This window comes from Microtus oregoni, unplaced genomic scaffold (assembly GCF_018167655.1).
Source record: "Microtus oregoni isolate MIOR12 unplaced genomic scaffold, Mior012 000002F_ref0000024, whole genome shotgun sequence".
In the NCBI taxonomy this organism is placed as follows: domain Eukaryota; kingdom Metazoa; phylum Chordata; class Mammalia; order Rodentia; family Cricetidae; genus Microtus; species Microtus oregoni.
Window position 1 is genome coordinate 47,003,752 of NW_024543061.1, and position 23,615 is coordinate 47,027,366.

The 23,615-nt window shown below is 38.1% G+C and overlaps 1 protein-coding gene across 5 annotated transcripts in view; it reads left to right on the top strand.

Annotated features, from left to right (window-relative positions):
- Window positions 1-23,615, top strand: part of Cntn4 (contactin 4) — a 995,812-nt gene that overhangs the window by 267,214 nt on the left and 704,983 nt on the right. The window contains exon 4 of one of the 5 annotated variants that reach the window (XM_041635217.1): window positions 6,314-6,390. The exons of the other annotated variants lie outside the window; for them this stretch is intronic. The gene's annotated coding sequence lies outside the window, so the exon portion shown is untranslated. The remainder of the gene's footprint in view (window positions 1-6,313; window positions 6,391-23,615) is intronic. 5 annotated transcript variants of the gene reach the window in all.

Below are 23,615 nucleotides of genomic sequence, written 5' to 3' on the forward strand. Positions count from 1 at the left end.
GTCAGATCCCTAGATAATTCCTGCAGGAAGGAAAATGAGCAACTGCTGTAATCATAAAACTGATGCTTGTCATAGCAATGTTTAGTAAGTAGGTTTTGGACATTTTTCCATTGGAAGGCAAAAGCTCTGGCTTTGAGCTAATTCTAACTTTTGTTTTTAAAAGAGGGGACAATCCATTGAAAGTTCCTACAGTCAAGAAACAGATTTGGAAAGAATATTTGAGCCTTTAACCTCTTGGCCCTACTGAGTAGCATTCAATTTTGCCACAGGTCTTTAATTACAGTTTCTTTAGCATTGAACTTGCATTCGGGTTTATTTAAGCAAGAATTCCCTTGCTAATTTTCTGGCTTTAAAGATATACAGTTTAGCTGGTATACACAACCTTTTTCTTTATATTTTCTGTGTTAAAACTCATCTCATTTTCTCAGTTCGTTTGAACTTATTTATGGAAGTGCATACTCAGGTGCATCAGTCATTTGGACTCCAAAGCAGTCCTTTTCTTGAGTTGCTGTTTCTCTATCCATAGCTACTCTAAATTCTTCCTCAATTTAACACCTTCAGATCTGTTGTAGGTACTGGGTAGGTTGACACTATTTCCAAGACATTTTTTAGGCCAAAACATTATAGAGAATGTTTTTTTTTACTTATAAGTTTTTAGCTGTTATGAATGGTATTTGATACATAAAATATGAACATACTGACTTCTTCACAGTTCTTTAATTTATAGGAAAAGCAATCAATTGAAATTAAGTGAAAAGTTTCAAAAATGCCTATCTGTGTTAGGAAACCACTCTAGCCTTTTTGAAGCACAAAGTTTCAAGAACAAAATAGGGAAAGAGTGTCCTCTCCGGTTAACATGCAGTCACACCTCGAGCATTCTACAAGGGTTCAGAGAGAAAAAGGATGTTGTAAAACTGAATGGTGAATTAGACATCTGTCTGTGTACAGAAATAAGCTGAAGGTCAAAGCACAGGAACATGCAAATTAAAAGCAGTGAATTGTGGGGTTTATGCTCTTGACTTTGTCTCCATTTCTTAAGAATCTGGAGAACAAGCATTCTAATCATCTATTCAAGATGCAAAGAAGATGGCATCATCCTTTCACAGTTCTAGTCCTATTGTTCCTTTTACATTCATTTAAGAATATCAAGACCGCATTATTTGGCAGTGTTCTATATCCCTTCCCATTGTTAAATGACAGTAACTGTTTTAAAGAGAAGGGATGTTCCCAATGAAGCCTAGCCTATACAAACATAGGTAGGAGCTTGACATAAGTATGGAAGTTCCTTGGCATCACTATCATTTTCAATATCTGGAAGTGTGGACTGAACACAATTATACATAGTGGTTTGAGGTCATAAAACAGAATGTCAGTACTACGCTGGAAATCTGATATTTTTTCCTTTTGCTAGGGAATTGGAAATGTATGTGTTCTAGATGGCAAAGGCCTCTCTCTAAGGCAATCTTTCTTTGTATATAACATGAGAAATAACTCAATGCATGAGTACATACCATGTTTTTCTTTCTGGGTTTGGGTTACCTCATTCAGGATTTTTTTTTCTAGATGCCATGCTCCCTGCCCCAACTGAGTAGTATTCCATTGGGTTTGGGTTACCTCATTCAGGATTTTTTTTCTAGATGCTATGCTCTCCACCCCAACTGAGTAGTATTCCGTTGTGTAAATGTAACACATTTTCTTTATCCATTCTTTGGTTGAAATTATCTATGTCGTTTCCAGATTCTGGCTATTACTAATAATGCTGCTTTGGACAAGTTGAGCAAATGTCCTTGTGGTATGAGTGTGCATCTTTTGGGTATATGCCCAAGAGTGGTATTACTGGGTCTTTTTGGGAGTGGGGTTCGAGACAGGGTTTCCCTGTATAGCTTTGGCTGTTCTAGTACTAGCTCTTGTAGGCCAGGCTGGCCTCAAGCTCACAGAGATCTGCCTTCCTTTGCCTCCCAAATTCTGGTACTAAAGGCATGCAACACTGCCACCCAGCAATTACTGGACCTTAAGGTAGATTGATTCCCAATTTTCTGAGAAACTGCCATATTGTTTTCCAAAGAGGCTGTAGAAATTTGCACTCCCACCAGCAATGGAGAAGTATTCCTGTCTAGCATAAGCTACTAGTATTTTCCATATTAGTTATTTTGACAGCTGTAAGATGAGATCTCTGAGTTGTTTTGAGTTGCATTTCCCTGATGGCAAAGACTGATGAGCATTCCTTAAGTGCTTTTTGGCTATTTGAGATTCTTCTGTTGAGAATTCTCTGCACCCATTTTTTAAATGGATTATTTTGTATTTTGTTGTCTAGTTTTTTGAGTTCTTTATATAGTTAGAACATCATCTTTTTATCAGATATGGGGATGATGAAAACTTTTCCTATTCTGTTGGCTGCATTTTGTCTTGTTGACTATGCTCTTTGCCCTATAGAAGTTTCTCAGTTTGAGGGGGACTCATTTATTAATTGTTGATCTCAGTGTCTGTGCTACTGGTGTTACACTGAGAAACGTGCCTCCTATACCAACATGTTCAAGGCTACTTCCCACTTTCTCTTCTGTGAAAGTAAGTGTGACTGAATTTATGTTGATGTCTTTGATCCATTTGGACCTGAATTTTGTGCATGGGGATAGATATCAACCTATTTCCATTCTTTTATATGTCGACATCCAGTCATAAGTGAATATTAGACATAAAGCAAAGGATAACCAGCCTACAGTCTACAACCTCAGAGAAGCCAGGAACCAAGGAAGACCTTAAGAGAGACATACATGAATTCCCCTTGGAAGGGGAAATAGACAAGACCTCCTGAGTGAATTGGGAGCATGGAGTGGAGTGTGAAATGTGAAAGGGCAGTGGGAAGGGGAGAAGGGGAAAGGGGAGAAGAGCATGAGGGATTGGGAAGGTCAGAGAGGGAAAGCAAGGAAAGAGATTATGGGGTTAGCGAGAAACCTGGCACTAGGGAAATTCTCAGGAATCCACAAGAACGACCCCATCTAAGAATCTAAGCAAGAGTAGAGAGGGTGCCTTAACTGCCCTTCTCCTGTAATCAGATTTATGACTACTTTAATTGTCATCATGGAACCTTCATCCAGTAATTGGAGGAAGCAGATGCAGAGATCCACAATTAAGCACTGGGCTGAGCTCCCAGAGTCCAGTTACAGAGAGGGAGGAAGAGTGATAATATGAACAAAGGGGTTGAGCCCATGATGGGAATAACCATAGAAACAGCTGACCTGAGCTAGTGGGAGCTCACTGACTCTGGACCAACAGCTGGGGAACCTGCATAGGATTGAACTAGCCTCTCTGAATGTGGGTGATGATTGTGTGCCTTGGGCAGTTTGTGGGGCAGTGGAATCAGTATTTATCTGTTGTTCATGAACTGGCTCTTTAGAGCCTGTTCCCTGTGGAGGTATAGCTTGCTCAACCTAGATACAGGGTGAGAGGGCCTTGGTCCTGCCTCAAGTGATGTGACAGACTTTATAGACTCCCTATGAGAGTCCTCACCCTCTCTGAGGAGTGAACGACTTGAGGTGCAGAAATATGGGAGAGTGGGAGAGGAGAGGGAAAGGAAACTGGGATTGCTATGTGAAATAAAAAAAGATTGTTTTAAAAAATGAAAGAAATAACTGATTTCAAAGCAAAACAAAGAAAGAAGAAATAATAATTTAGAGCCAGCTTCCTTTATTTATATGCCGTAATAGACTGGTGGTATAGACTTATTTGTTAAATAAGATGAGGGTTGCCTCTTGAGAATACCTGTGCTATTTATACTATTAGTATGCTTTGATACCAGATACAGTTGTCCATATAATTTTATTTCCAAAGATACAAGGAAATAACTGAGACAAATTGTACAGATTTGCCAATGGAGTGCATGGTTCTCAAACATGTGACCACGCCTCAATATCTATCTACTCCATGTCTATGGACTTAACTACCAGTGCCTCACAGAGGTCAAATTAAAATCAATTCTGTACTAAAGATGAACAATTCTGTTACCATTAGTGTCAAAACAACTGAGTATCTCAGATATTGGCATTTTACAAGAGATGATCCAGTTGTGATTAAAGTGAGTTGTGTGTGGGGTCTATGGAAGTCTTTCTTCTATAAGAAAATGTGCTGTATATTTTTTAAATAATTATTATAGTTTTTTTTTTAAAAAATCAATCCATGTTCTTTCTCCCTCCTCTTCTCCCATTCACTCCACATGCCCTCCCACACCACCCACATCCAGTCCTCAGAGAGGATAATGCACATTTCTCTGTGGAAGGTTCAAGGCCCTCCCTGCAAGGTTCCCAAAACGCCAGTACATGCAATAGGGATGAATCCTGGTGCCACTGCCAGTGGCCCCTCAGTCTGTGCCAGCCATGCAACTGTCAACCATATTAAGAGGAACTAGTTTGGTCCTATGCTTGCTCAGGCAGACTGTTTCCGTGGGTGTACCCATTATGGTCTTGACCTCTTTTCTTATATTCTCTCACTCTTCAACTGGACTTTGGGAGCTTAGTCCAGTTCTCTGATGGGGTCTCTGCCTCTGTTTCCATCAGTTGCTGGATGAAGGTTCTATGGTAATATTTAAGATATTCATCAGTCTGACTTTTGAACAAGTCAAGATGGGGTCCCCTCTCCTCTATTGCTTAGTGCCTTAGCTGGGGTCATCCTTGTGAATTCCCAGGAATTTCTCTAGAGCCAGGTTTCCGCTAACCCCATAATGGCTCCTTCAATCAAGATATCTCTTTTCTTACTCTCATCTCTGTCCCTCCTTCATCTCGACCATCCCATGCCCTCAAGTTCTCCTCACCCCTCCCTTTCTACCTTCCTCTTCACCTTCCACCCTCCCTTCTCCCCCAACCCCCATGCTCCCAATTTTTGTCAGGCGATCTTGTCTGTTTCCAATTTTCAGGTGGATCTATATATGTTTTTCTTTGGGTTCACCTTATTACTTAGCTTCTCTTGGATCATGAATTATAAACTCAATATTCTTTGTTTATAGCTAATATCTACTTATGACTGAGTACATACCATATTCGTCTTTTGGGTCTGGGTTACCTCACTCAGGATAGTGTTTTCAAATTCCATTTATTTGCATGCAAAGTTCAAGATGTCACTGTATATATATATATATATATATATATATATATATATATATATGGTTTTTCGAGACAGGGTTTCTCTGTAGCCCGGAACTAGCTCTTGTAGACCAGGCTGGCCTTGAACACCCAGAGATCCGCCTGCCTCTGCCTCCCGAGTGCTGGTTTAAAGGCATGTGCCACCACCGCCTGGCATCACTGTATATTTTCAATAAATGGTGAAGAGCAAGAAAGACACTTCATGACTTTTCATGTGTCATCAACATTATTCTGACTTTGTCTTCTTCTGGGCATCATTAAAATGTGTACAAGGATTCACACCCTGAGGCCAAAGAAGAGATTAGTTACACACAGCTAAAAATATCTGTCTCTAAATACCTATCTGGTCTTTAATTTTTAAAAGCGCACAATGTAAAACCTGTGTTAGTCATTATATAAAATGTTTAAATCCATAAATTTTTTTCTAAAAAAAGAAACAATGACATTATAGTGAAAAGAGACATTTCACAACTATGGTGTTCTTTTTGGCCCCAAATCAAACAATGACCACGGAATAACTTATGTAATAAACTTGTTTACAATTTTCAAATCCAGGAATCAAATATAGTTACACCCAAAAGGGTGCAATGAGCTCAGTATGACAAGCAGAGGTGAGAGAGAATTAAAATACTCCCTACTGTTTCTATGCCTGTTTGCTCTGAGAACACTGGGAGAAAACTGCTGAATGAGGTTTGATTCAAACACACTTGCATGATTTTCATGAAAGGAAGTAGCTTTTCAGTTCATAGAATGGTTCTCTTAACCGTGGTTTGCACACGACTGTAACCTCAAGGCGAGATACCTGTTAGCCCTTGATATGTGCCAGGTGAATGAGTGGTCTTATTTTCGATTGTGATTGCTGCTTTATTTTTGTCATACAGCTAATGACTCATAGAATTTTATGTGTATTTTGATTTTTTATCAACCATGGATGTATGTTATCTTTTCAAATTAGCTGTGTGATCTTCTACTTGTTTCATTCTGTAGATGATCACACTTGCAGTTTAAGGACATAGTAATCAATTATAAAATATAATATTCTCAACATATCTATTTAATGAACACAAGGACTTTGCCAATTTTGATGTTATTTGAGTAAAAAGAAATGTTGCTAGTCCAGATAGAAACACATAGTTCATCTAATGTTGATGTAATTTCCAGTTAATTATTTCTTTTGGCAGATGATGATGGCGAAATAAGATGAAGTATCAAATGTATGTAGCTGCCGTGTTTACAATGCAGCAGTTGGCCACAGTCTGTGAGTGTACAAATATATTTTCCGTGGAGAAATTAAAGCCACCATCTGATTACTTAGTGCTGTTTGGTTTAGATAAGAATGCTTTCATCACATTTAAATAAACAATCATTATGTTTTTCATATAAATGAGGATACAAGCTGTGGTAATAAGCACTTATGGAAGTTGCATAAATGTGATCATTTCAAGAATAATCTTTTGTTACACCCTGGAGGTGGGGTAATGACAAGTATTTGGAATAGAATTGCTTATTTATTTATTTTTATTGAGGACATATGTTTTGAAGGATTAAAGTGTAAAAAACACACTAGTATTATAAAGGAAGTCATAAATGAATTTTAACATAGAGAACAATAAAATAAGGTAATTGTGTAAAGAGGTTTGAAAATAACTGGGCGATTTATTAAAATAAAGACTGGGCGTGGTTCCTGGATGTCTGTGTTAGGATGCAGCAGCTGAGGGGCAATAAAATATGTGACATTTTGTGTTCTTTGTTTAACATGGGATGTAAAAGATTGGAAGTAAAAGGCAATAATTTATTTATTCCTATGGAGGAAAAATACTAGCCTTAAAGAAATGCCTAATCAGAGACAAGGCTTAGATTTAACACCTGCTAATTCATTGTGTCTTTTGAAGAGCATCAGTTATGAAGGAAATAAATATTCCTTCCCCCAAAAAACAATCTCATTGTCATTAGTGCTAGGCAATTGACTTTCTGAGCCTGAGAAGACTGGATTTTTCACTTCTGGAATGGAAAATAATGAGGAAGTAGTGAATAAAAGCAGTGGAGGAGCAACCAGGAGTTGTGTCATTTAGCATCAAGTGGACTTGAACATATTTTTCTGTGGCAAAGTAACTTTATTTTCTAGTCTTCTCAATCCTTAATTTTGGAGAAAGGTGACTGTTCAGTTAATCTCAAATGTTCTTCCAGTGTTGACAGTTTCAGGAAGCAATGTTCTTTTGTGAATCTCAGGAGAGCTGTGACTTTGGTTTCATGTAAGTCAAGGGCAGTTTCACTCCCTAAGGGTTAAAGGCTAGTTAAGATCTTCAGATGAAGGATATAATTGCTCTGCCTGAATCTATCTTTTATTTCCAGTAGAAAGGACTTTATTTGTAAAAATATAGTACCGGAATAAAATACTTAGAACATGGCTTTAGATACTGGAAAACACAGATAGATATACATACATGGATGGTGTGTGTGTGTGTGTGTGTGTGTGTGTGTGTGTATGTGTGTGTGTATGTGTGTGTGTGTTGGTTTTGTTTCTGTTGCAGTGAGAAACACCATGTCTTTTTTTTTCCTTTTTTAAATTTATTTATTTATTAAGGATTTCTGCCTCGTCCCCACAACCGCTTCCCATTTCCCTCCCCCTCCCCCGATCAAGTCCCCCTCCCTCATCTGCTCGAAGAGCAATCAGGGTTCCCTGACCTGTGGGAAGCCCAAGGACTGCCCACCTCTATCCAGGTCTCGTAAGGTGAGCATTCAAACTGCCTAGGCTCCCACAAAGCCAATACGTGCAGTAGGATCAAAAACCCACTGCAATTGTTCTTGAATTCTCAGTATTCCTCATTGTCCGCTATGTTCAGCTAGTCCGGATTTATCCCATGCTTTTTCAGACCTAGGCCAGCTGGCCTTGGTGAGATCCCAATAGAACATCCCCATTGTCTTAGTGTGTGGGTGCACCCCTTGTGGTCCTGAGTTCCTTGCTCGTGCTCTGTCTCCTTCTGCTCCTGATTTGGACCTTGAGATTTCTGTCCGGTGCTCCCGTGTGGGTCTCTGTCTCTGTCTCCTTTCATCGCCTGATGAAGGTTAATATTCCTGAGGATGCCTATGTGTTTGTCTTTGGATTCACCTTATTTAGCTTCTCTAGGAACATGAATTATAAGTTCAATGTCCTTTATTTATGGCTAGAAACCAAATATGAGTGAGTACATCCCATGTTCCTCTTTTTGGGTCTGGCCATGTCTTAAAGCAACTTGGGGAGTCAGCGCTTTCTTTAGCTTATAGGTTAGAGTCTATCATCCAGAGTAGTCAAGGCAATAACTCCAGGCAGGGACTGGAGGCAAGAACTGAAGCAGGTACCAGGGAGGATTATTGCTTTCTGCCTTGATTCCCCTGGCTTGCTCAGCTATTATTCTTTATAACTCAAGCCTACCTGCACAGGGATGGCACTGACCACAGTGGACCAGGCCTACTTACATCAATTAGCAATCAAGAAAATGCTCCCATAGACATGCCCATAGGCCAGTCTGTTGGAAACAATTTCTCAAATGAGATTCCCTCTTCTCAGAGAGATTTAAAATTTTGCCAAATTGACGAAAATTTGCCAAAACTATGTACTTCCAGCTGTGTGGGAGTGCACGTGGGGGCCAGAGGGAGACGTGTGGTATCTTGTTACGTTTCTATATTATTTCTTTGAGACATGTTCTGTCACTGAACCTAGGTCACTGATCATCTTCAGTAGCTGGCCTTCTGCTTCTGGGCATGCTCCTGTTTCTGCATCTCCAAAGCTAGGGCTATAGGATCACACCACTGTGTTTGTCTTTATAATGGGCACTGTGGATCCCAGTGCTTATAAATGCTTATAAGCTTCCCATGCTTATGCAGCCATCCCTTTATCAAGTGAGCTGTCTCCCTTATCTGACCCAGGTATGAATTAATGGATTGTATGCAAACTGCTTTTTTTTTAAAATGGACACATTACCAGGTGTTTATTTGTAAATCTGATGTGAGTTCTTGTTTTAGTCCACTTTTCAGTTCCCCAGAAAATCAAAATTTTTGCATTAAGAAAACTGCCAAACAGTATAATTATATGCTCAAATTTTAAAATCTCTTAGTTGTACCTAGACAGAACTTCAGTGTTTGGTAGTAGTTAAAGAAGTAACGTCTAGTTCCTAAAACAAACACTTAAGTTGTAATTTTAGAGCTTTTATAATCATATTTGAGCAGATAGACTGCAAAGGGATGTACCACACAGAAGCATTTTAAAGAATTTCAGTTGCAGAAAATCTCTTTAAAGGTCAACCTCATTAAGGCAATGTTTTTGAGCCAGTATAAAGTAGATACTATTATTGGAAATTTGTGCACCAGCACAGAATGGCATTTCACTTACAGTTTAAACTTTCCATAGTTAATTTGAAAAGCAAAAATGATCTTTTGGGGGGTTCCTGATCTCTGACTTAAATGACATTTTAATCAATAATAATGATTTCTTTGCTATGATTAGGAGAACGTTTGTTCTCTAGAATACTTGACATGAACAATCTAGGAGTTTTATTTTAGATGCTATGAAGAAAGGAATTAATAATGCAAGTACCTTTCCACTGAGCAAGAGAACATCAATTTTCAGGAAAGAGGTACTCTTACTTACTTTGATTTATTTATTTATTTTTACTTTAACAGCTGAAAGTCCACACCTTTGAAAATGAATAGGTTTGTGTAGAGCTCATAGGAGTACTCGTCCTAGAACTAAAATGAAGCTTGAACCAGGGCGGGTGGTCAGTGCTGGACCTCAGCTAATTTCTCCAAAATCAAACTGTGGCCAGCCTCATGCCCATGTTCTCCATGCAGTTTCACTGTAAAGGCTAGAAAGATGAACAGTTCTTGTTGCTCTCCCATTCGTTGTTCTTATCAAGCATGTAGCTTAAAAATATCACCTTCATCCTCAGAGTACTCAGATCATGTAGGAAATAATTTGAAGTCACCTGGAACGCTTCATGGAGAAGGTACTGGGCAGTCAGTCAGGTTGTGTCCACTTTGTTGTGCCTCTGCTCAGAGTATGAAGTTGAGATCTCACACATTCCTAATAGTCCTGGTAACGTGGTAGGATATACTTGAAAGATCAAGACTTTCCACTGACAAGTTATTATTAGAAATTATAAAATATTTATATTTAGTCATTAAACATAACTTATCATGAGGAAATTAAAATATCTTAAATGCCAAAACTATCATAAATACAGAAAATATGAATGAGTCTTTAAATTTTTATTTAATGAAGAAATGAGAGATTGTATTCGTCGTATCCTGCAATCCTAATTGAGCGACACCAGTTGAAACATTGATTAAATAAGTAAGTAAAAGATAAATGACTTTTCCAAAACACTTGTATATTCAGATACAATTTAATATTTTATATTAGAATCTAGTCCTCTTTTTTTCTCAAGTTCACAGTGCACTGACAAGAGTTGTATTGAACAATATGCCTTAAAAATTAAAACTCATCTGGCAATACACATAGGATGTTCTGTCTTCAAATATCATAACTCATGTATTTTACTATATGGAAAGGTTTTATGAGATTGCATATCAATTTTTAAGAGATTTAACCAGTTGGTGATCATGGACACTTTCTAGTCTTTAAATATGTGGCAAACATTCCAGTGCAATTGAAATTACTACCTACAGATACTTTCTGTGGAATTTTTGTTGTCTTACTCACAGTAAGTGTTACAGAAGAGAAGCAGCAAACAAATTTAAACCTTGCCAAAAGGTCATGGAGTTTCTGTCTTCCTTGCTACATTACAGTCTAGTTATTATTTCTCCTTTTATGTTTTTTGTCATATCTATTTTTCTTCCTTTTCTTTTTTCCTTTATCCTTCTTTCCTTTCTCCCTTCCTTCCATTTTTTGGTTCCTCTTTTTCTAACACTGAAAGAGGTGACTCATTTTGAAGATTGAAAGGATAGTACAGAAGCTCTATTCTCTCTGGGGCCTTTCAGTGCTCAATGGTATGATGGCCTCAGTGTCTATAGTGAAAAAAAGACCACCTAGTTATATCAGTTAAGTTATATGCCCTATTTGGCCCTTCCTAGAGATGCAGAAGACAGGTGATTGCCTGAACATAAAGCCCCTGCCAATTGCTCAAAGACATAGTGGCTGGCACAGAACTCAACTCGTCTTCCTGAGATCACACCGTGTTCTGAACATCTTCAGACTCAAATGACTCCTCGATTCTTTCTCCTTTATCGGTCTTCAATCACTGTTTTTATATCATGAAGTGTCACCAGGTTTATGTGCCTGTCCACATTTCATAAAGTGAAAAGATACATGATAAAAAAAAATCTAAGAATAGCACCATAAATCATCCATGCCTCTGAATTGCTCAGAAATGTTAAATGCTTGTGTTTAGCTCCAGATGTTCAGTTCACCCCTTTTTCATGAGCTTGGCACACATCAGTTGAACGAAAGATTGAAAGTAAAAAAAAAATGAATAGTTAGTTCTGCAAAGCCACTGCTTTTGTCTTTCAACATAACATATGATGTGCTTTTCTTTTTCTCTTACTTTGCCATTTATTGAAGCATAGACGTTTACTCCTACTTTCTAGAAAAAAATAATCACTTGCTACTACAAATGAATGGAAGAAATATAAGACAAATGCCACTCTTCTGTTATCCCATGACAGTTTTATGTTAATTGCTGAAAAAAAAATGTGTAGCCTAGGACTGTGCTGTGTGCCTACTCCATACACTTCAACACTTCTGTAATTTATTCATCAAGCAAAAAATAATTTACTTGTCTGTGTTTTCCCTATAACTGTTCAGATCAAGCTATACATTTGAAATAAGGATTTGTTTCCTAAGATAAAACAAAATATTTTTATTTGATGTTCCTAGTAAGTATATAGTAATTATGTGATTCTGGTGTCAATTTTTTTGTTAAGAATTATTGGTATATACAAAGTAGAGACAGATTACTTTTCCTTGGGGACAGGTACAATGTGAGAGTCAAGAAAGGTTTCAGAGAGGTAGTCGTATTTGAAGTGGGCTTTGAAGTGCTTGTGTTTCATCCGTCAGTGTCAGATATGAAAATGAAAAGTGTTTGGGATATATTAACTACAATCCAGCCTTGGAGATGCAGTTCGTTTGGTAGAGAGGTAGACTGGCATGCAAAGAAATGGAGTCAGCCTCCAACACTGTATAAAAACCCCACTTGGCGTGCAAGTCTGCAACCCATCACTGCATACTTGCAGGCAGAAGGATGGAAATGCATAATTCTGCTTCTGTAAGTGAGTTTTCAAGGCCCACCTGGGCTGTATGACACCCAGTATACAGTTTATCCCTCTCTATCAGTACTTTCTACTTTGAGTAGCCCCATTTGTCTCTTTAAAGTTTAAACTATTTTGTACTTAGTTTACTGTTTGGACTAAGACATTTACACTAAAAAAAATGGTTAACATGTATTATGTTCTGTTATTTCCTATTTGTTGGGCCAAAATTATCTCAGGGCCTGTACCTCGAGGCCTATAGGACAGAGAAAAACCTGGCATGAGTTTGAGTGAGGATGAGACAGCAAAAACTAGGTAGATGTCTCTCTAGCCAGAGGATGGGTTTGGCTGCCTCTCATTGGATGGAGGTACTCCCACATCACACCATGTCACCTAAGCTATATAAGCTGATGCTCATAGTAATAAACTGAATTCCTGCTTGACTTTACTCCCTGATTGTCTAGCTTTGTGTGGCTGCAGAACGGGCATCCCGCATCATGGGGCTGCAGAATGGCCAGATAGCATGCACTCACCTTTCCCTGGAGAATAAGGAGACCTAGCAACCACTAGAGGAATACAGGGGCTCAAAAAGCCTGGCAACTGGAGGATGAAAGAAGTCAGCACCTATTGTGATACTGGATTTTTGGGCTATTTATTCTTCAGTGTGTGATCACCACGCATTGACTCATCATTCATCATTTCATAGGTCTGCTAACTCCTAACCATGAACTGAGTTAATACAAAGGAAACAAGTTATTATGTGTTAATATGAAGATATGGTGTGGCTAGTGTTTTAGTGTAGCCACTTGATGACAAGAAGCCCGTTTAAAAAAATCGTTGTTTTGAATTTTCATGACATCAACAAGGGCTTCTTTACACAGACTATTCATAGAATACTGCCTAGACCTGTAAGCCAGGCTTTATCTGCCCCCCCCCCCCCCACAGACACACATTGCAAAGTTACCAAGGGATGTTGCACTTCTGTACGCTGTGAAAGATTTTGTGTTAGGAGTGTAATACTTCACAAGAAAGGTCAGACAAGCTCCATTGTCTTTATACACTAACACTTTAATTTTAGATACGAGTTTTTCAAAACAAGAATAAAAGTTTCTCTAGAGAAAGGTTCAATAAAACTGAAGCTGCCTGAAATATTTATGTTCTCATAAAATATTTTCTAGAGGCAAATAGAGTGCCAAAATTAAAGTTTCATTTTCCTTAAGAATGGGCAGGCTGGGGATATAACTGGGTTTGTATACTGCTTGCCTAGCATCCATGAAGTCCTGGGTTCCATCCCAGCAGGGCAAAAATCAGGTGTACTGGTGAATTCCTGTAACCTCGGGACCTTGGAAGAGGAGGCAGGAAGGTCAGCAGTCCAAGACCATCCTTGAATACATAGAGGATTTTGAAGCCATCATGGGCTGCATGAGATTCAGTCTTAAAAAGGAAAAGGCAAAGAAGGGAGGTGATAAGGAAGCAAAAAAGGAAGGTGGGACTGGAGAGATTGTTTTTCAGATAAGAGTGAGAACTGCTTTTGTAGAAGACCCAAGTTCTCTTCCCAGCACCATGTCAGCTGGCTCAACCATATCAGATGTCCTATATCCCCAGCACCATAGAATCCATGGACTTCTCTGGACTCCGGGGGCACTGCACTTATACAAATCCCTCCCACACTGGCACATAATTGAAATTAAAATTTTCAAAAAATAAAGGATAGCTTCATAAATATATAAAATACATTCCTGTGTCACATCTTAGTTTTCTGTATTAGTTTTGTTTTGTTTTTGTGATTTTTAGAAGATAGTGATTATACCTAATGCTTCATACATTCTATGCAAGGGATCTGACATAGTCACCGTTTCCATTGCTCTGAAAAGACACCATGACCATGGCAATTCTTATACAGAAAAGCATTTAACTAGGGATGGCTTATAGTTGCCGTTCATTATATTCATCACGGAGAGCACGGGTGATATGCAGGCAGATATGGTGATGGAGAGGAGTTGAGAGTTCTATATCTGCAATTGCAGGCAGCAACCAGAAAGAGACATCAGGCCTGGCTTGAGCATTTGAAACCTCAAAACCCACCAGCATTGACACACTTCCTCCAACAAGGCCATTCCAATTTCAACAAAGCCCCAACTCCTAATATTGCTACTCCCTATGAGCCTATGGGGGGCATTTAATTTCAAAACACCAGATGATCCATGATGCACCCCTATGCATCCACCTTTAATGAACCTGTGACTGCTGGGTATTTAGAATATATGTAGAACAAAAATCAGGGTACGATAGAATAATTTAGGGCTTGCATTAAGTGGATATTATGGTGTTGATTTTAGAGTAAATAGATAAACAGGTCCACAGGCATGAATTGATAAAATTGATTTGTTTTTCCTTGTCCTTCTATGTATTTAGCATACCCTACCCACTGGAGCCACCACAAGAGAATTTTTTTTTTAATCAAAAATCTAAACCTCCCTCAGTTGGAAAGAGAGACTGTCTTCATACCTAAAGTTATTTGGGTGTCCAAATAGATAAGGTCTCTACCTCAACAACATTGTTTTCCAGGATATCAGTCTCCAACATTGCATTCAATAGTAGGATAAAACAACCTGAAGAAACGTGTGAAAGGTTGAATGGGACATGCATGGATATTACACATTTTTGATGAAAGCACTCACAGTGGTTAAACCCAAGTCGTAAGACTTTGTTGGGCATGTTTCAGAGGCTTAGTTCTGTAGTCTGGATTAGTTTCCTCTAGAAGAGGATGACGGTTTTGCTTCCTCATGATGGGCAAGTAGCAATCTCTCCTATGTTTGCTCCTTTTCCCCCTTTTATGAACATGTTTGGAAAGCAGGTTATATATTAGACACTGTGACAGGTCCTGGGTTTATTATTGTCATAACCAAAAGGCCTTCACACGATTCCTCATGTAGCACATTGTGGTTGTCTTGCATAAGAAAGATAAGACTTCAGATTTAGCTGAAGCACATAGGAAACTTTAGGATGCAGCCTCAACCCTTCTGGCCTTTTCCATTTTTGAGAATAGAATCATTACAATTCTGGTAACAACATTACCCTCCACCCAATAGATGTTGTGTGAGGAAAATGTGTGTTGTTAGTATTTTTAAATTTACATCTCTGTATTTTGGTATCAAGGGGATAGGAATTTATAGCCTAGATATGTAACATTTAAAGAGAAGGCACTCACCAATCAGAATATTAAAGCCCCTTTTTCTTCGTTTTTTTATAATTACAAGTTAACCAAAATGTCACAACTTTGTATGTCTTGTACTCACCATTCACTGTCTAGCACTTCATAGGCATGTGTTGCTGAATCTTTCAAAGGGAAACAAGCATTATCAAGCGAATAATTTCATAATGCATGTCATGTGGCCCATGTATTATTTTTACTTTCACTTCCATTTCCTTTATTTCCTTTGTTCACTTCATATCCTTGTTTTTCTTCCTTCTTTTCTATCCCTTTCTATTAATTTGTGATTCACCTCTCCATTTGGTGACCAGTATGAACAGAGTTCTAAAGAGCTATTCAACTCTGCTTTCCAGAGAGGGGAAAATTCAGAAGATTAAAAATAGTTCCCACTATTACCTTTAATTATACCAATTTTTTATTAATGTAGTTGACCTTGCATTTTAATCTAAAAGGTGATATGATATAGATAGAAGAAAGATAGATAGATAATTGATAGATGATAGATAGATAAATATATAGGTAAATAGATAGATGATATGATGTCACAGTTATCATAAAGATCTTTCATTTAACTGTTTTTCCATAAGTATTACTAAGAAGGCAGAGGTGGACGTTGATACATAATGGTGGATATCATTTGTTTATACCTTATTCTAGAAATCTGACTGTAGGAATTTGAGTCTTGTCTCTGCTGTGTGACTGGAGAGGACTGTGTAGCCTCTTAAAATGAGTTTTCCCATTTGCCTTAAATATTGTGGGTCAAGCATATTGCTTGGTAATAGAGCTGTTCCCTAACACATTTACGATTCTTTTTTCAATTCTTTCCACCATACACAATCAACATCTTGTGATTGTGAACATTTACTTTCATAATTTATGTCTTTTATTATATTCTACCTAAGAGAACTTTCCCACTTTTTGTTTATTCTTTTCTCATGTAATAGATCCTGAACTCCTCGCATCCAAGTACCTCACCCACACCTCCACTCTCCTCCAGATCCATTCCTCCTCCTTTCCCCTTCAGAAAAAGGTAGGACCCCACCCCTGCCAGGGATAACAACCAAACAGAAACCAAGCACTACTGGTAGGAGAAAAAAGAGGGAATGAAATGATTCCTAATGATACTCTGCTATACTCATAGATCAGAGCATAACATAATTGTCATCAAAGAGGCTTCACCCAGCAACTGATAGAAGCAGATGCAGAAACCCTCAGACAAACATTAGACCGAGCTCTGTAATCCTGTGGAAGAGGGAGAGGAAGGATTATAGGTGAAGATGGCCTGCAGCCATCCAGTCTCAAACAGAAACACATAGGCTTTTATAGATTATAAACTATTTAGCCTATTGTCTCAGGAATATTATTAACTAGCTAGGTTATCCCATAATTCTTTTTTATGTTTAACCATGTTGCTTAGTAACTTTTCTCAGTAAGGCATTCTTAACATGGCTTCATTTGCTTCTAGCTGGTGATCAACTCTCTGCCTTTCTTCTTCCCAGAATTCTCCTAGTTTGTTTGCCCCACCTATACTTCCTTCCTGGCTACAGGTCATTCAGAGTCTTATTAAACTAATAGGAGTAACAAATCTTTACAGTGAACAAGAACATTAACCCACAGCATGTAGGAGCCAGAGGGCTCACCACAAGAACATGGACAATTGATTATTAACCAGGGTCATAGGGGTTCACAGAGACTGAACTGACAATTAGAGAGCCTGTACAGGTCTGAATTATGCCCTCTACATATATGTGATGGCTGTGTAGCTTGGTGTTCTTGTGGAACTCCCAACAGTGGGAGAGGGGACAGTCTCTGACTCTTGCCTGTCAAAGAAATCTTAAGGTTTGAAATGAAAATGACATTTTCTTTCTACAGAAACTTGGGTTTTTGCTAAAGTTAGGGAAAATTGCTTGAGTTTTTTATTTTCTTCTTCTTCTTCTTTAAGTTAACTCTTCTTTACATGTAAAATGTAGGTATTGCCGGTGTATCTCAATCTCTAGTTTTTCAGGGATGACTTTAAAGTTTGTGTCTGTGTTTGGTCAATCAAAGCATCTGTTTTTCTCTTTCAGGTCTTTAAGTCATTTGGATAAAATATTAAAGAGGACCGAGATCAGATCTTGTAGATTAGAAGCAGGAAATAGATGAAGAAAATTAAATGAGTCTATTTTACATATATATAGCTCTGTGGAGCAGGTGAGATTTGACATTAATTTGAATAGTAATGGAACCGACCACTCTTATAGCACCTTCTACTTTCCGGATTTTAACTGGCTTATTTAACCATTACTTCTGTGGTCAAGTAATACTGTGATAGAGGACATTTAACAAATGGTCTTTTCTCACAGCTCATTACAATGTTGATGATTGCCAAAACAAAGCTTGGACACGCTAGACACGCATTCTTGTGTTGTTGCTTCTTATTAGTATCCCGTCATTTGAGGCAAATAGGCTTTCCTTCCCAGAGTATAGCAGCAGCCTCATCTGAGAATGGGATATCCTAGAGGGAAGGGGAGTCATCAGATTTCCATATAGTGTCACAGAATGTTTTTTTTTCTGGGGGGGGGTGTCAAGACAGGGTTTCTCTGTAGCTTTGGTGCTTGTCCTGGAAGTAGTTTTTGGCCTCAAACTCAGAGATCTACCTACCTCTGCCTCCCAAGTGCTGGGATTAAAGGCATGTGCCACCACCGCCCAGTTTTTGTGTGTCTAGTTTCATAGATTTATAGTCAACTGGCTTCATAAATATCCTAGAGTGATTTATTTTGGCGTGAAAAAGGGGGAGATGATGGAGAAGGGAGTTATTTCATTTTCAGTCTTAGAATACACCCTGAAAGCAGGTCTGACATTAATTCCAAGTAGGAACCTGTAGCAGGAACTGAAGCAAAGGCCATGGAGGCAGACTGCTTACTGGCTTGCTCACTTTGCATTATCTTACAACCCAGAATGGCCTGTCCATGCTTGGCACTGCTCATAGTGCTCTGAGATCTCCCATATCAGTCAGTAATCAAGAAAATGTTACCATAGACTTGTTCACACACCAATGTGATGGTGAGATATTTTTCTCAACTTAGCTTCCCTTTTTCCAAATGACCTATGGTTGTATCAACCTGACAAAAATGCAAGTTTTCCCATATGAACTCAACATGGGATATTCTATTGGCTAATGTTGCAATTATTTAACTACTTTCTGAACTTGTTTTCACTTTTATAGAAAGAGATGGGTCTCTGTCTTTGTTTTGTCATAATTGTGTCCCATTCTGTCCCATTAGTATAAAGAACTGCATTATTGGAATAATACAATTAAGTTTGACTCTTTTGGATATCTTACTTAGATTTTTTTTTTTACTACTTGACCAAACTACTTGAGTAGAATCATAATTTGAATTCTTTGAACCATACTTCCCTCTAAACAGAGCATTAATAAATCTGAAATTACATGGTTAATTTCAAAAACATTCAACATAAAATATGTAAAGTTCTTAAGAAATTTCATCATGTGTAAGTTAACTTAATGTCTTCTTTCTAAGACCATAGGTTAAGGATTAAAATTTGAATATGGATTTTTCTCCAGGTTATAATATGAATATCTGTAGGTGGCTTAAAAATTATTTCTATTTTTTACTTTGTTACTGTTTTGATTATATAGAAAAACATACATTCTTTATCAAATACTGTATGATTTGAAAAGTATATCTAGATCTTTGAGCATACTCAAATATGTCAAATACCTCAGTATTCTTTTTGTTAAAGCTTTGAAATGTCTTTTTGAAGAGGACATATGCAAAGATCAAATTATATGATTAGAGCTGAGGACAAAAATGTAACAATATAATTGAAAAGCAAAAGAACATTTTAGACCAATATAACACATGTAAGGGCACAGCTCATTTTACTTACACAAACAATATGACTGATCTTTTATGGACATAAGATGCTCGTTCTGAGGTATAAGCTAGAGGTATGCTTAACTTGAGGTATTCAAAAACTGTATATATATTTTAAGGTCACCTAAGAATTGCTGACAGTATTTCAACCTTCTTCTTAAATTTTTGTCATATGGTGATATGTTTTTCTGAATTGAGATCGCTCACTGCAGGCATTTTTCCGTCTAAACCTATAATCAGTAAAACAGAAGCACTTCCTAAGAACTGCTCCCCCATCTCCAAAGGCTTATCTTCCACTTCTGTTCTCCTCATTTGCCTGATTGGCTGTTTGAATCTGACTTCCTGATGGATTAGGAGTGGAAATGACAAATGCTCCCCTCTTCTTTCGGATTAGGCATATCTAGAGCACGTATTAGGAAACATCAATTGCTGTGAGTTAAATTTGGATATAAAGCGCAGAGAGAGTTTACAGAGCTGAAAGCTGCCAGGCGAAAACTAAGATGAGCAGCCCCATTGTGCACTAGAACTTTAAATATGTTGCATTAATTTTGAAAACTCGAGTTTCTAAAGCAGGTGGCATGTCCTAGGTTTTTGTCAGCATACATCAAGCTGCTGTTCGTTTGCTTGTTTGTTTTTTTAGAATAATGACAGTCTTATTCAATTACCTAACCACCATCTGAGACCTCTTTGCAACACCATGTGTCTTATGTTTGCCAAACTGCTGTTGAAATAGCTGAGATAAGGCCTCTGCTGGGAAGTCAGTAAGTCTGTCCCGTCACATCATTGAGGCAGGACCAACTGCCTATGCTGGGTGCTGAGTAAGGTATTTTTCCATGGGGAATGGACTCCACAAAGATAGTTCATGTGTTAGGGTTAGATTCTATCTAAGGAGTGGATGGAAGTAGAGTGAGGGGAGGTGGGGGAATCAGGAGGAGAGGAGTTGGGGGACAGAGATTGGTCTGTGAAAGCAAATAAAATTTTAAAAAGGAAATAGCTAAGGTACTATATCATCATTTGCAGTGATGATAACATTGATGAATCTGGGGACAAGTAAGGAATGCAAGATGTCTCTTCTATTCACACTTTTATATCCCATTTGAATCCTCTCATAACCCTGTAGATTAAATTTTATTTATTTTCCTATTTCACAGCAAAGAAATGTGAATGAGTGAAGGGATTAGGTAAACCATCTCATGTTACACAAAACACATGCACAGGTGTAGAAATATCTCCAACTTTTCTCTGGAGAGTCTCATCATTAACCCATAGATTTAAAATGAATGCACTGTATGCATGTGTTCCCCTTCAGCCCCATCCATCCCTCGCTAACTTGATCCTCTCTTCTCAGCTTTGATATTAGTGACTCATATAACGACCTAATAATTTGAACTATATCCAGGCCTCTAATATGGCCTTAAATCTGCTTATTTCTAAAAGGTTGCTCATCATAACAAAATGAATAGAATATTATATCTTCTATAAAATGTTGTTGAGTGGATATAATGAATGGACGTGAGCCTATTGAATGAACCCTGCCACATTATGAAGTCCAAATAAACACTCATTCATGTTACAATTAACCTTATTGTAGATTAGAATATGAACAATAAAAATATAAAAATAGACCCTTATTTATTTACTGATGTGTTAGAATGCTATTGATACTAAGCCACTACAGAGAAGACATGGGATTGACACTCAAGAAAACTGCCCTTGTACAGAAACTTGCTTTTCTGGGCCCTTATAATCATACAATTACAAAGCACACATAAATCCATCTATTAGATTAATTTGGGGGGCTGAACCTAATCACTTTATCTTATGCTGAGATTTAATGCCAGAAAATTCTAGGAACAGACAAATTTATTATGCCTATTTTAATGACTTTCTAAAATCATAGATGAAGAAATCAGACATTTGTCAAAAAACCTTTAACCATGATTAACTGCAAATTCCTAGCTAAGTAGGAGGGAAAGTGACTCCCTTTTGTACGCTTGGATTTTAGCTAGTAGGACATTTTCTATGGTCTAAAGCTAGAATTTCAATCTGTTGGTGCATGGAGACTCATATTTGTATATAAATATATATATGAATGTAAGCAGGTATGTATGTAGATGCATGGATAATCTGTGTCTGTTCCTGAGTTCTAAACTCATAAATACCATTGGTGCCCTTAGCTCCAGGGCATGTCCTGCTCTCTCTCTCTCTCTCTCTCTCTCTCTCTCTCTCTCTCTCTCTCTCTGTCTCTCTCTCTCCTCTCTCCTCTCTCCTCTCTCCTCTCTCCTCTCTCCTCTCTCCTCTCTCCTCTCTCCTCTCTCCTCTCTCTCTTTCTCCTCTCTCCTCTCTCCTCTCTCCTCTCTCCTCTCTCCTCTCTCCTCTCCTCTTCTCTCTCTCTCTCTCTCTCTCTCTCTCTCTCTCTCCTCACTCTCCCTCCCTCCTCCCAAACTTACCTGTCTTCCAGTGTTGCCCAGAACAAATCAAATCAGTTATCTTTCTATCATCACAATAATGACACTTTGAGAAAATCAACATGGTGTCATTTCTATCACTCACATATAAGCATCAGACAATTCTTAAGATTTGATGTGTTCATTAATTGGTTTTAATAATCATCAATCCCTTGTTTAACTCTCCAGACTTCTTTTTCTTGATTTTTTTTTCGTACAGTGGTATCAGCCTACTCAGCATTTTGATAAGTGAACAATTCAGGTCCCTGAGTTTGTATGTTGTTTATCTTATTCTCATTGTACAAAATAAGCAGTTAGCATCTGCAGTGCAGAATGAGTTCTTTGCAGAGCTGCTAACTAAAGGAGGCTTCCTGCTTGCCCTATTTCTAAAAAGGTCTGATCTTCAAGCTTTTGTCACCAAATACTTAGCACACATAGCATGACTTAAAGAACAAATTATCCTTATAATTTCTAAGATGTAAGTCCATGCTTAAGTGCTGGCAAGGCCATGTTTCTCTATGAAACCTCTAGAAGTAGAACTCTTGTTGCTTCTTCTAGTTGCTTATGAGACTAGATGTTCTGTGGCATGTGGCATGAAGCTTCACTTCAAGCTCTACCTCTATTTACTTTCCTTTTAAAAAATATTCTTAAATTGGTTTGTGTACTAGTATGTTTCATTATAACATTGTGAATAAAATTTACTTTTGTTACTAGTATGTTTCATTATAACATTGTGAATAAAATTTACTTTTGTTAATTCTCTTCCCCTCTCCTCTCTCCATTTTTCTAGCCCTGCACATCTTTCCACTTCTTATACCCTCTCTGGTTTATGGTATCTTCATGTTTCATGTGTCCCATTGTTTTTGCTTTTCTCCTGTTTTAAATCTCTCTCTCTCTCTCTCTCTCTCTCTCTCTCTCTCTGTCTCTCTCCCTCTCCATTTTCCACCCCCTCTCTCTGACATTTCATCTCTTGTAATTTAATTTTTAGTTTCATAGCCTATTCCCATACACACCCACATGAACCTATATACTTATAAATATTATAAACTAGAAACTGGGATCCACAAGTAATTGAATGAGTTTTTTTTTTTCTGAGTGTGGGTTATATTGCTTAATTGAATAGTTTCTAGTTATTGCATTTTTGGTAAATTTAAGTTTTAAATAGTTTTCTCTTGTATATTACATTTTTACTGCAATTTCCCTTACCTCCCCTCACCCCAGTCTCTCCCCCCTCATCTCACCTCTCATCCAGATTCACGCCACTTCCATTTCCCTTCAGAAAAGAGCAGGCATCCCAGGGATATCAACTGAAACAGTATAATATGCTACAATAAGACCAGGTACATGCCATTCCATCAAGGCTGAATGAGTCAATCAATTAGGTGGAAAAGGGAGGCAAATAAGTAGGCAAAAGTGTCAATGGCCACCCCTTGCTGTTAAGGATCCCTTACCAGGGACCTAGGTCAGATAACTCACAGGCTCTCTGATCTCTACAAGCCCCCACAAGTGTCCCTGACCCCTTGTGTTCCTCTGATTTTTCCTCCTCCTCCTTGGCAGGACTTCCCGAGATCCTCTAATCTTTGGCAGTAGGACGATGCTGCATTGGTTTCCAGATGAAGCCCCACTGGTTTCTTTGATGGGGATTCTGCTAGGCTCTAGGTCCAGAACACAATGCATCCAGGACAAACTGAAAGTTTTGTGG